Raw genomic sequence first — 14,610 nt, forward strand, 5'->3', positions numbered from 1 at the left:
TAACATACACACTGAGAAGAATGAACTGGAAGAAGCAACAGCCAGGTTTCAGTACAACATGCATTTCAGTGGCTACAACACAGCCTTAGATATGAGAGACATACCAACCTTCAGACTGACACAACAGTGTCCACAGCAAACCAGCATGGTCCCCACCTTGCAAAACTGAAAGGCCTATGCCTACCTAACCTAACATTTTATAGCAGTGTCCTGAAATCACAGTGAGAACTGCAATCACCACACAGCAGGCTGCATGCAATTAGTAAATGCTGGCCACCAATTGGTGCAGAGGCCATCACATGCACATGTGCAGATACCTACAAAAGCAGTCTGTACTGCCAGTCCACACATGCAATATATTCATTGCAGCAACTGGAGGGAGAGAGAGAGAGAGAGAGAGATAGACAGACAGACAGACAGAGACAGAGACCCAAAAAAAAAAGAAAAAAAAAAGCAAGGCAGCAAGCAAGCAAGCCAGCTAGCAAGCAAGCAAGCCAGCAAGCAAGCCAGCCAGCCATCCAGGCAGCCCGCCAGCCAGCCAACCAGGCAGCCAGGCATCCAGCAAGCCAGCCAGCCATTTATCTTTTCCTTCCAGGGTGATGGTGCATCACCGCAACCCGTGTTATTCAGCTGCAGAGGATGAGGAGATACACCAGAGCCTGGTGCGGGATTTCAATACACTGTTTTCCAGGACCAGCCAGAACCAGCAGGAGAGGGATGCATTGTGGCAAGACCTTGTCCGTCAGGTAAATGACATAGTCATGCATAACTGGACATATGAGCAGGTACGCCATCACTGCAGTTATTTAATTAGAAATGTCCATCAGCGTGCATCTGATATCCACAGACAACAGCTTGCCACAGGTGGTGGGGTACCTATCCACCCCCCCTCACCAGAATGGAGGAGCTACTCCTAAGTGTTGTGGCTCCAGGCCAACAACAACAACATCCACAGACATGTGTCATGATGGAGGCCGGAGCCACCCAGCATGTGGACATGGAGTGTGCAGGTAACATGCCATATCTGTAGTTGACTGTTCTCTGCACTGGTAGTTTATGCATGCGTGAGATGTGTCCTGTGTGTGTAGCTGTTATCCTGCCTATTCTTGTGCAAGATTGATATTCTGTATAGCATCACTACATCTGTGAAAACCAACTGTTGTACTACTGTACTGTAGCATACTCACAGTATCAATTGCACAGTTGTAGCCACTGACAATAACTCTCTTATTTGTGCAGGTCCCTCTGGAGTAACAGCAATGCAGCCAATCCATGCTGGTGAGTGTGTAATAACAATACTATTAATAGTAATAATAATATTAATACTAATAATACCCTAAAACAGTATTGTGTATGTGTTGGATTGCAGGTGTGTGTGTGTGTTTGTATCTGCTGTACTGAGGAGTATGCATGTGTGCATGTGTGCATGTGTGCCTTTGTGCATGTGTGCATGAGTGCATGTGTGCCCGTGTACATGTGTGCCCGTGTGCCCGTGTGCATGTGTGCATGTGTGCCCGTGTGCCCATGTGCATGTGTGCATGTGTGCCCATGTGCATGTGTGCCTTTGTGCATGTGTGCCCATGTGCATGTGTGCATGTGTGCCCGTGTGCATGTGTGCCTATGTGCATGTGTGCCCATGTGCATGTGTGATTTTGTGCATGTGTGCCTGTGTGTGTGTGCATGTGTGCCCATGTGCATGTATGTCTTTGTGTATGTGTGCCTGTGTGCATGTGTGCATGTGTGCATGTGTGCCCATGTGCATGTGTGCATGTGTGCCCATGTGCATGTGTGGTAACATTGTGTACTCATTGTAAACTGTGTTTCCTGTCTTCCTCTCACTGGTTCTGGTGTTGCTCTGTTGGCGTGCAGCAGGGAACCTGAAGCCACTGCTGGTGATAGTGATAATGATGATACATGTGTAATGGCACAGGGAGGTGTGACAGGGTCTGTTGTTGGTCAGCCAATCGACAGTACACAGCAGTCAACCCCATCAATGCGCACAGTCATCCTGCCGATACATCCATTGTCACCAATGTCCTTAGCTGAGGGACAGCATACAGTGGGCATTGACCAGGGTAATGTGGTATCAGTGGCACATGCATCCCCTCACAGCAGCCATGGCCAGAGTCCTGACATGGTACCACACAGGCAGATGTCCAGGGGTTTTCATGGGAGCATCCGTGGTCATACTGCCCCTGTCAGACCTGCCCACAGAGGTCTTTCAACCACAGCTATGTTCCGGGCTGTAATGCAGGCACAGGCACGTATGGATCGGTACACCAGACAGGGTCTGTAGGAGCTTAGTGCACATCGCACTGCTATGAATGACACTATGCGTGACGTTGCGGCTGCTATCCGTACTGTCGGCGAGGTCATTGATAGATGTTGGGGGGACACATTAGATCTGTTCCACAACTTCATGTCCATGAGCCAGGGCAATGCAGGATGGTTGAGGTGTCGACGTGGACGTACACCAGCAACATCAGCAGCTGGCAGTCATCACAGATGACAACAAACCTGCAGCCGCTCCCACAGTGTCAGTACCAGCCCCAGCAATGCTGGGTCTGTGCTGTCATCAGACCATCCTAGAAGACCACGTGCATGTGGCTCTGGACAGTCCCAGCAGAGACATGTGTCCAGTCAGCAACCCACTGCTTCTGATGACAGTACGCAGTCTGGCTTAGTACCTGATACTGTCTGTAGCACCCCTGCCAGGCACAGGTACCGTGTCTGTGGCCAGAGACAGTGATCTGTATGACCTGGCAGGTACAGTCTGTGGCTGTCCACAAGCACCCGTATATGGCAGCCATGTGGTGGAACTGTGTGCATGCATACACACATGAATAATGCTAACACCTAGGGCTAACACATACACACACACACACACCATCAACATTGCCCCATGTTGTACTGTTGTCCCTCACTAACACACATATACATGTCGATTGGATGTGTCAATGGCAGACTCTGACAAACCAAGTACACACCCTGTGCATATGATGAAACTGTGCCACCTCCTACAATCTGTAACATTGATGCAGGAACAGGATAGCATGGTGCTGATGCACAGGGTGACTACATAGCACTGTAGTAATATTATCATGTTGTTCACAGTACAGTGTAATGATATCATTGTGGGTATATCCCAGCATGCCTGATGCATTTAACTCTATGATTGTCATTGTAGTTTTTTATACACCAGTGTTAATTCCAAAAGTGTAATGTCTGCACATGTGCCACATGGCAGTTGTGTGTACCTGTGCCTGCATGTGTTGTGGACTGGACAGTACATGTGTGATGTTTGCAGCACACAGTTGCAGGTGTACATTTGTGAACAATGTGGAGTTGCATTCTCTGCATGTAGATGTGTAGTGCACACATGGCAAGGGTGACATGCACCATGTGACACAGTAGTCATACATTGTAGTTCATATTGGTGGCCACTTTGTGTTTTACTACACATATGTCTCACCTGGGGTCACATGTATGTATGACATGGTTTGACAGTATGCTGTGGGTCATACAGTTTACCAATGTCAATGGTTTGCATTCTGGTGGTAAGGCTCAAAACACAAACCCACCTACATAGGTATCACAAGGGATAAGAAACTAGAAGTAATGATACACACTGCCAGACATCTAAACCGCAAGATGCATGCAGTCCAAACTCTATTCAGCATGGAGAATGTTGATATCTGTGCAGTAACAGAAACCTGGTTCAAGGCTCCCAAGAGCACCCTAGCACTACCAGGTTACACCTCATACCATGCTTTACAGCCCCAAAACATGGAACTAACTATGAAAGGGGGTGAGTATCAATAATTGTCAGGGATACCCACACCCCCAGGTTGGTGCCACAGCATGAAGCATCACAGACTATCCACGTGCAACTAACAGTGGGTAAAACTGCCTTCCAGTTCATAGCCTGCTACAGACCACCCTCCTAAACCCAGGAACCCCACCTGGCCTACTTAAGAACACATGAATATATGAAGGTCTCTCCAAACAACATTATATTTGGCAACTTCATCTACCCACACATAGACTGGGGACATTACTGTAGCTCCAACACCCTAGGCCAAAGGTTCCTAGAATTCATAAACTCAAATGCTATGGAACAACTTGTTACCACTCCCACAAGATGGGAAAACATACTGCACCTGATCATCACCAACATGGGGACTCTATGCTCCAGACCAGAGGTGTATCCCTCACTGGTAAGATCAGACCATAGAGTAATCTCACTGTATATTCACATACCAACCCCAGCCCCTGCCCAGAAAACCGCAGTGAAAAAGTTGTCTAAAGCATATTCCACACACCTCAAAACCGAGACAGAGGTGGAATCCTTCAAAGCCCCCGGGCCTGTGGAAAATACAGCCCACACTGCTGAATCCTTTATAAACGCATTCTATGAACACCTTCAGGATTGCACAGATCATGCAATTCTAAATATAAACAAGACTCAGTCCTCCAAAGACAGGCGTCCTTTCTGGTGGACCCCAGCCACATAACAGAAAACAATAGAAGGAGGTAGCTACTACATGATCGAGCAATATTCCACAAAGGGAAGGCATCTCTGATCAGTATTTGGAACAAAATACGGGCACTCATAAAATCATCTAAGGCCAGCTTCAAGAGAATAATTGCACAAGACACTAAGGATAATCACAAGGCTTTCTTTAATTATGTTAGGAATCTGGGTGGGAATTCCCAGATATGCTCAGAAGTAGTCCTAAATGACAAAGAATACATGTAAGCCACATACATTGCCAACATCATTGCTGACAGGTTCAGCACAAATGTCTCACTTCTGTGTCACTGTTACACAGAGGCAGAGTATACTAACCTGGAAAAAGGCCATAGCAAAATTCATTTAAAATGGGTGGTGAAAGCCAAACACAGTCTGGCTAGGCTTATAACTGCCCTAGGGCAGACAGCCTAGTATGAACCTATTAACCTATTACATGATGTATCCTCAACTGATACACAGATGTAGGAAACCCAGTGTCAGTGATATCCCTGCAGTAATACACTATACCATGTAGCCATTCTTACTGAGCCCCACACATCCCTGGGAAGAATACTGTTTGCCATATAGCAGTCTCACGTACATGCCAACACACTAAGGGTATGTTCATCCACAACTGGAAATGCATACAGTGGCCTACAATGCATTCTGCATATGACACACATGACCACCACAAGGGTATCATACAGACAGATAGCTGTTGTTCAAGCCATGCTCTATTGCAAGACAACTGTAACTTTGTCATCATCATGTACGTAACATAGTATTCCAATAGTACCATGTAGGTGGCAGCACTCATCATGTAGAACGGGTAATGGTGTGTACATATGGACAAGTGTTTTCTTGTCTATCCTGTGATATTCACATTTCCAAAGGTATTGTGCAGTCCCTTGGTGTATCGCCTAAGCAAGCAGGTGTCTTTATGCATATCAGCAACAGTTGTCATACACCTACACTGGATGTCCATTACTCACAGACTTTGCTGTGTTATAACATGTGTGACATATACTCCAGACATGAACCCACACCCACATTAATATATCACAGCTTTCATGACTGTGTTTCACCCAGTTGGCTTGGACAGAGATCACTGCAGTAGCCTGCATTGTCATCAACATACATGTATGGCGTACGGTCTGGGAATCTGCAGCACATGCTGGCAAAGGTAACAACTGTATTCATATGAGGCAGGCTTCACACATAGGAACTATTGCAGGTCACAGGTACATATCTGTATGTGGCACACACATACCTGATGTGTGCATTGCAATTACTGTTATAATTATATGTCATACAATAATAAATAATAATAAAAGCAAAACCCACCACACATTAACAAACTGTGTGACAAACATACACATGCCTTTTGCAGGATTCAAACCTCTACCTAACTATGTTATGACACTTGAGAGAGATGCATTAGCACAGCACACTATTCGCATTACTGGGTGGTTTCTCTTCTCCTGCTGTACTTATAGGGTGCTGACATCATCAGTCTTTACAAAGAGGAATGTACATCATGTAGTGTGTTATTCCAGTTGTCAAAAGGGACATTTCTTTCAAAGAGAATTGCACACCCCACCACACATCGACAAACTGTGTGACAAACCTCTACATAACTATGTTATGACACTTGAGAGAGATGCATTAGCACAGCGTGCTGTTCGCATCGCTGGGTGGTTTCTTTTCTCCTGGTGTACTTATAGGGTGCTGACATCATCAGTCTTTACAAAGAGGAATGTACATCATGTAGTGTGTTATTCCGGTTGTCAAAAGGGACATTTCTTTCAAAGAGAACTGCACACATGCACACCCCCTGCCCCCCCCCCAATGCACACACACACTGATCATTTACAGGATTCAAACACTTACCTAACTATGTTATGACACTTGAAAGAGAAACGCATTAGTGCAGCACGCTATTCACATCACTGGGTGGCTTATCTTCTCCTGCAGTATTTATAGGGTGCTGACATCAGTTTTTACAAAGAGGTATGTACATCTATTACTATCCCTCAGTATGGGGGATAACAATATATATGCATTAACAGATGCCTAGTTCAGGGTCACATATGCACATCAGCACTGCCTAGTTATGTTTTATACCATGCTTCATGAACACAGGACTTGTAACACACAACACAACCAGGGAGTATGTCCATATACATCACAGATACACACACCTCTGGGTTGTTACCACTGCACTAAGCATGACAGGCCATACATATACAACTACCATTGTGCAAAACTGCCTTTTGGTTTGGTGTGTAGTTCAGACCACCCCCCCCACCCATATCCAGGAACCACACTTGGCTTCCCTGGGAACAGTAGGATATGAAGGTGTTCACATACGCCATTACAGTGGTTAACTTCAGGTACAGGAATATTGACTGGGGGAACTACTCAGGCCTCAACAACATCACCCTACAGCCACTGCAATTTGTGAATCCATGTGCTATGGCAGAACCAGTCACCACAGCCACAAGGGGGAATACATATTGGACCTGATCATCACCAACATGGGGACTCTATGTTCCACACCAGAGGTAGACCACCATTGTTAAGATATGACCATAACCAACTTTCCCTGGACGTCCATATCCCATCCCCACCCCCAGGCAAGGAAATCACGGCTAACAAAGTATTTCTCAAAAGCAGACTTTGCACTTGTGAAGACTGGGGTGGAATACTTCAAAGGCCCTGTGCTGGAGGATTATACAGCCCAATCTGCAGATTCCTTTACAAATGCATTCTATGAGCACCTGCAGGTTTTCATTGATCATGCTATCCCAAATAAAACCAAGACTCCTCCACAACAGGAGACCTGTCTGGTTGACACCAGCCATATATAAGCTGTACAACAGAAGGAGTGAGCTAATACATAACAGAGCAATATCCCACAGAGGGAGGACATCTCTGAACAGTATTGGCAGGACACTTCAATCCCTCACAATCATCACTTGCAAGTTTTGACAGTGAAATTGCCCAGACACTACAGATAAGGCTCCCCTCAGTCTGGAATTGAATCCCAATTAATGTTAGACATAGCCCCTCACCAACCCTCTTCCAGCAAACTCCAGCCACATGGATGTGACATTGCAAATTCAACCCCTGGGATCTCCACTGTGTCCCTGCTTGACGGAAGCACAGCAAACTAGCCTTAAATGGTGCCTTCTGTGACCTACTTTACAGAGGCACAGTAGGCTACTGTACTGGGGAGGCAGACGCCAAATACACTCTGGCTAGGCTTATGTATTCCCTAGGGCAAACAGCCTAGTATCGACCTCTGCACCCATATGTTTATGTTTGGGATGCACAATATTTGTTGCTGATAAACTGTTTGCAGGTCTTTATTGCCATAACTTTCCCTGTTTCTATGAACAACTTGTGTATCTGTGGAAGTTGTTTGATCATGGCAGGATTCCAGTATATTACTTATGTCTCTGTTGTCATTTAACTGTGTGAACTGGGCAGATTGCTGTATTGTGGGAGGTTCCTGGCTTAACACATACAAATGCCAGATATGTGTGGCCGACTGCTATACTGAGACATGGCCTAAGTGTGTGAGCATGCCCAGTTCTGGCTTTCCATGGTTTGTTGCCTGACATATGTCTCATTTATCAAAGTGTGTGAGCATGCCCAGTGTGACCTTTCCATATGTTGAGATCTGAGGTCCACTACATTTGTGGTTGTGTGTGAACATGAACAATATTTGACATTTATAGTGCGTGTGTTGGAAGTCATGTTGTGTTCTTACTGCCCAACTGCTTTGTGTCTGAATCCAACAGGGATTATGCTGTGCCTGCAGGGTTTCCATGGGACAGTTTGCATACACTTGTCAACATTCTTTCATACTGACCAAACACTATAATATTGTCATAGAGTAGTGGTTCAGTCCTTTCACTCTGATGCACAGTATCATGGGTTTGAGTCCCATCACTGCTTTAAATATTCATACTGAGCACACCAGACTAAGGTATGACCATGTTGCATTTTGTTCAGCTATGGCCTACTTAAACCAGGCTTGTCCAACATTACTAGTGTATTCCGCAACTTGGGTGGACATTGACAAACACTAGGCTATGTGCCTTAGGGCATTTCTAATCCTAGTCAGAGTGTGTTTGTCCTTCAACACACATTTTAACTGGAGTTTGCCATGACATTTTTCAAGGTTAGTATACTGTGCCTCTGTCTAACTGTGACATAAAAGTGATACCCAGGATAAACCTGCAATCTGCCATCCACTCATCAAGATTCCTCTTGAAGAGAGTCAGTGAGGGACTCTCTGGCTAACCTGGACTGTGAATTTACTCAAGAGTGCAGGGAGATTCTGGGTTATGGATCAATCACTACAGCATGTCCTAATTATTTCAGTGCTGAGGATCAGGTCTCTCATGTGCATAGCTCAATGGGATTCAGATTTTACAAGGTGCAGCATGTGCATTGATTCCAGGTTGGACATGGCTTTATACATCAGGCACAGATCACCTCTGGGCAGGCAGTATGCCACTGTGTGGAGCTGCAGTTTGTTTAATCAGGCAGATTTGGGGTCTTTCCAGTTGCTGGAGGTGTCTGCTAAGGTACATCCCACAAGGGGCATTGTACTCAATTGTGAGCCAGATGAAGGATGACTGAAGAGGCACGATGACCTCCCCTGATCTAGATGTGAATACATTCATGATTAGGTGGGTATATTAAATGTTTTTATAACCACTACAGCCACATGGTTGTCAAATGCGAGATTTCTATCAACTTGTGTCCCCAGGTCTCTTATTACTTCTTCTGTACTTAATGGGTTGCCACCTATGTGGTAATTGGTGGGCACTTACTATTTTTCCAAAGGGGATGACTATACACTTTTTTGTGTTTAGCTTGATGACATGGCTGTGGCACCAGTTGTCTGTTTCTATGAGGCCCTTTTGTAGGATGCTTGTGTCAGCTGGAGGGTCAGATATAGCGCCCAGTTTGTAGTCAACTGCAAACTTGTTCAGACAAAGTCCTTCCATGTTGGCCTGTACATCCGAGAAATATATACCAAACAGGGGGGTCCCAGGACCGAGCCTTGTGGGATGCCAGTTGTAGCTGGTTTGGACTCTGACATGGCTCCAGCATTTCTCACCATGTCAATTCTGTCCTTGAGCCAGTTTGCAACCCATATAGTGACATAGGGGTTTATATTTAAGCTGGTGAGCTTATCTATAATGACCATGTGGGGTACTGTATGGAAGGCTTTTGCAAGGTCCAGGTAGGCTGTGTGGACCACCTTCCCCTCATCAATGGCTTTGGTGACTGTTTCAAATGACTCAACCAGGTTTAAGGGGCAGGATCTGCCCTTAAGAAAGCCACACTGGGTAGGGTCCAGTGTCTGTAGGTCCCCAATATCTTTATTTCTGAGGTCCATGATGATCCTTTCCATAGCTTTGCAGACCATGCTAGTCAGGATTCTGGGGTGATAGTTTGCATGATCCATTCAGGCACCACCTTTGTGGAGAGGGACCACTGTTGCTGTACACTGCTGTTTGGGTACATATCCTGTGGTAAGGCTGAGACTGAGCAGTAGTTTTATTTGGTGTTCAATTCTTCTTGGACTTCATGTTGGATGCAGCCCGGGACACCATCTGGTCCCATTGATGCTGTGTGTTTTGCTTTAGGGACACTGGCTGTTACCTGAGCATCTGCAATGTCAGGGGGCTGGCACTCTGCTGGGATAGATCTTTGGCCTTTTGGTGGGGGGGGAGTTTGCACTGAACCTGTCAGGTTGGATGTTGGCAATGTCTGTGGGTTTGGTGTATTTTTGTCATTTTGGACTAATTCTGTGCATATCTGGGAATTCCCACCCAGGTTCCTACGATCAGTAAAGAAAGCCTTGTGATTATCCTTAGTGTCCTGTACAATTTTAATCTCGTAGCTGGCCTTAGAGGATTTTATGTGCGGCCATAGTTTCTTGTCATAATACTGATCAGTGATGCCTTCTCTTTTTGGGTTTTGCTCTATCATGTAGTAGCTTCCTCCTTCTCTTGAATGGTTTGTTAGTGGCTGGGGTCCACCAGACAGGATGCCTGCCTTTGGAGGATTGGGCCTTGGTTTTATTTGGGATTGCATAATCCATGCATGCCTGAAGGTGTTCATAGAATGCATTCATAAAGGGTTCTGAGGTCTGGGCCATATTTTCCACAGGCACAAGGGCTTTAATGGATTCCACCTCAGTTTGGCGGAGTGCATAATTTGCTTTACACATGTTTTTCACTGTGGTTTTCTGGCCAGGGACTGGGGTTAGGATGTGAATATCCAGTGAGATTACTGTATGGTCTGATCTTACCAGTGAGGGATACACTTCTCGTCTTGGCCATAGAGTCCCCATGTTGGTGATTATCAAGTCCAGTATGTTTACCCCTCTTGTGGGAGTGGTGACAAGTTGTTCCATAGCATTTCGGTTTATGAAGTCTAGGAACCTTTGGCCTAGGGTGTTGGAGCTGGAATAATGCTCCCAGTCTATGTTTGGGTAGTTGCAGTCGCCCAATATAATGTTGTTTGGAGAGACCTTCATATTTTCATGTGTTCTCAAGTAGGCCAAGTGGGGTTCCTGGATCTAGGAGGGTGGTCTGTAGCAGGCTACGAACTGGGAGGCAGTTTTAGCCACTGTTACTTGCACGTGGATAGTCTGTGCTGCTTCATGCTGTGGCACCAACCTGGGGGTGTGGGTATCCTTGACAATTATTGATACTCACCCTCCTTTTGTAGTTTGTTCCATGTTTGGGGCTCTAAAGCATGGCATGAGGTGTAACCTGGTAGTGCTAGGGTGTTCTTGGGAGCCTTGAACCAGGTTTCTGTTACTGCACAGATATCAACATTCTCCATGCTGAGGAGAGTTTGGACTGCATGCATCTTGCAGTTTAGACTTCTGGCATTGGGTAGCATTACTTCTAGTTTTGTATCCCTTGTGATACCTATGGAGGTGGGTTTTTGTTTTGAGCCTTACCTATTCAAGGCACTATGGGAGTGACAACAGCCTTTGCCAGTATCCAAAATGCCCGGGGTGATAGGTGCAAGCCATCCCTAGCAAAGCATTGTGTCTTGTTCAGCATGCCATGCCAGGCTGACAGGCATTGGATCCCCTTTGACTAACAACAATACTTAAGCCAATTGTTGTAATTGATCATCTTGTCATCATATTGTGGCATCATGCTTGGTAAGGGTAGGATGTCACTCATGGGTCATCAAGTTTGCATATACTACATGGTGTTACATTGCTTAACACATGGCAATCATGCCTCAGGTGGTGCTGCAGGGCTGCCTATGTTGGATGCACATACTACACTCCCTGTACATGTTTGTAAGCAGGTTGTGTCAACTTAGGCATCCCTTTTACTATATGTGTGAGTCAGAGAGAGGTATCATTTCCAGGGTTCCTACTGAGCCAGTGTATGTGCTATGCATTGCCTCTTTGCCAAGGCCAAGACATACTGGGCAGGCTCAGGTTGTTCCTCCTCTGAGTCACGCTCTGCCTGTGATGGCCTTGGCAATGGTGGGGGGCTGTTTGGGCCGGGCCTATGCTGGTCCTGCTGCAGCTGTTTTCACAGAATCATATTATGTAGCATAACACATACCATGACAATTTGGGTACATGTAGTTGGTGAGTACTGCAAGGCTCCACCAGATGTGTCCATCACCAGAACCATGACTTGAGCAGCCCAAACACACACTCTATTACATTACGTGTTTGTGCGCGTACCTCACTATGGCGTTCCTGTTCAGGTGTGTGTGCATTTCTGATGGGTGTCATCAGCCACAGCTCCAGTGCATAGCCAGCATCCCCCAATAGGTGACCATGTGGGATGTCCCCATTGGCAAATGTCTGGTACAGCTGCGTCAGATGCCAGTTATGGGAATCATGGTAGCTTCCAGGGCAGCCAGCACACACATTCACTATTATGCCCTGGGCATCACACACAACCTGGCAGTTGATGGAGGGGAAGCCCTTGCTGTTAATGTAGGCCCTACCCCACTCACTGGCTGGTGCTTTGATGCATATATGCGTGCAGTCTATTGCACCCACTACCTCAGGGTATTCCGCTATTTGCTGGAAGAGACGCATATTGGTGGCCAATACCTCATGGGAATTGGGGAAATATACATGATCACCGGCATGTGCTGACATGGCATCCAGGAACTGGTGCAGTACCCTGGATGCTGTTGCCTGTGATATCCCCATCATATCACCAGTTGGTCTCTGGAAGGTACCTGTTGCTAGTATTCTTAGGCCAATACATACCTTGGTTTCCACTGGGATGGGTTCCCTTCTGTTGGTTGTGTGTGTGAGGCATGGCCTGCACAGCTCAACAATTTGCTGCAGGAGGTCTCTGTCCACTCTATAGTGCTCCACTATCTCCAGCTCATGTAACCCCTGGTAGGTGACCCTGGGCCTGTACACTCTTCTCCATCTCCTCACTGTGGGTTGTCCGGCAGCATTTGCATTGTCAACACCCTCATCATGTTGCATATGTCGCCTTATAACAGCTATGGCAGCCCCTAGCATTTTTTGTCTGAGTGGAGCTTTTTCAGTTTTCACTTCTAGTAGCTCTACTCCAGTGTTACAGTGTCTCTTGAGAGACACATACTGCACTGTTGTTTGCAGAGTTTTCAGTATTGGGCTGGGCTACTGTTCTGCCTGTGTAATTGCTTGATTCTGATTATTTTCACCTGCTAGCTCTGCTAGTATTCCCTGGTAGCTTCCTACAGTTTGTTGTGCTTCCTTTTTCCTGTCTGTTTCCTCAGGGGGGAGCAACACGCATACGAGGGCAAACACGTGCACAGCAGCTAACACGCGCGCACACATGCTTAGATGGACTACAACTTGCTTATTCGGGTTAAAATGCATGCACACCAGCGCAAACGCGCTTATAACTCTTTAAACAGCCTTATACATGCTTACTCTGGCTTAAACGCACGCACTCACGCTTACACGCGTGCACTCCATCATACTCGGGTTTCCCAGCGTGCACACGCGCGCATGCATACTCAGAAAGAAACTTTGGTGTTATCCACAGTGTACACCTTCCATTTCTTGGCTTTCCCTTGTCTACCTGTTGACACACCTCTTTCCATGATGTCTAACTGACAGCTTTCACATGCCACTCTGCTCCAATGAGCTTCACTTCTTTCATACATACCCCCCTGTGATGTCACCTATCTCTTACTCTGTTACTCCCCCTTATCCTACTCCTACACTCCAGGGAATGTGCTCATTTGCTATGTAAAAGTGCGATTCAGTATCCTAACACTCATTTACATAGGATTGCCTACTAATGCTTAGTTACATGTCTTACACTGAGCTTCCCCCCTTAGCAACCCCTACTCGGTGGCCATGTTGTTTTCAGCCTGCTATTCCCTTACATTGTAAATTGATGGTTTTCATAGAATCCACGTTTGTGGGTTTTAAATTTTAATTTTTTCTGTTTTTTTGAAGTGCAGCCTGTTTGCGCGGCGCTGCGCTACGTTTAAACATCGGCAATCGCCGAAAAAAATGAACATTTTTATTTTAATTTTGCATGTGGGTGCGTTGCCAGTGGCCACATATTTGGCCATTGGCATGCTTCCTGGAACATATGCGACCTTTATTTGGAGCTGACAAGGCTCCATTGTGCTATTTGCAGAACGATACTCAGTTGTCAACTGAGTACATTTCTGCAGCTAAAACGGCTCCTACACAGACAGGTTTGTGCTTCCTGGATCGTAAATTTACCTCATTTGCATGCCTTTCAGCTGCAAGTGAGGTAATTTGCATATCCAAACCCTGTACATGTAAGAGCCATTTTAGGCGCTCTCTTACACACCCCTACAGGCTGTTCATGGATCGCTCGTCGGACATGATGGTTGCATGGAGTCTTACTCTACTCTTAGACTCTGTACAAGCCATTTTGAATCTGGCCCAGTATATGCGGCTTAAGCATGAACAGTAAATGGACAGTATATTTCAGGACTGAGGATTTCACTAAAAAAAGACATTTTAGTAAATAATGAAAAAAATGTAAAGCTATTGACCAGATTAAAAAAAATGCTGTGCAGGTATGGCACTTTCA

Source organism: Protopterus annectens, chromosome 2.part0, assembly GCF_019279795.1.
Source record: "Protopterus annectens isolate FY-2018-M chromosome 2.part0, PAN1.0, whole genome shotgun sequence".
NCBI lineage: Eukaryota > Metazoa > Chordata > Ceratodontiformes > Protopteridae > Protopterus > Protopterus annectens.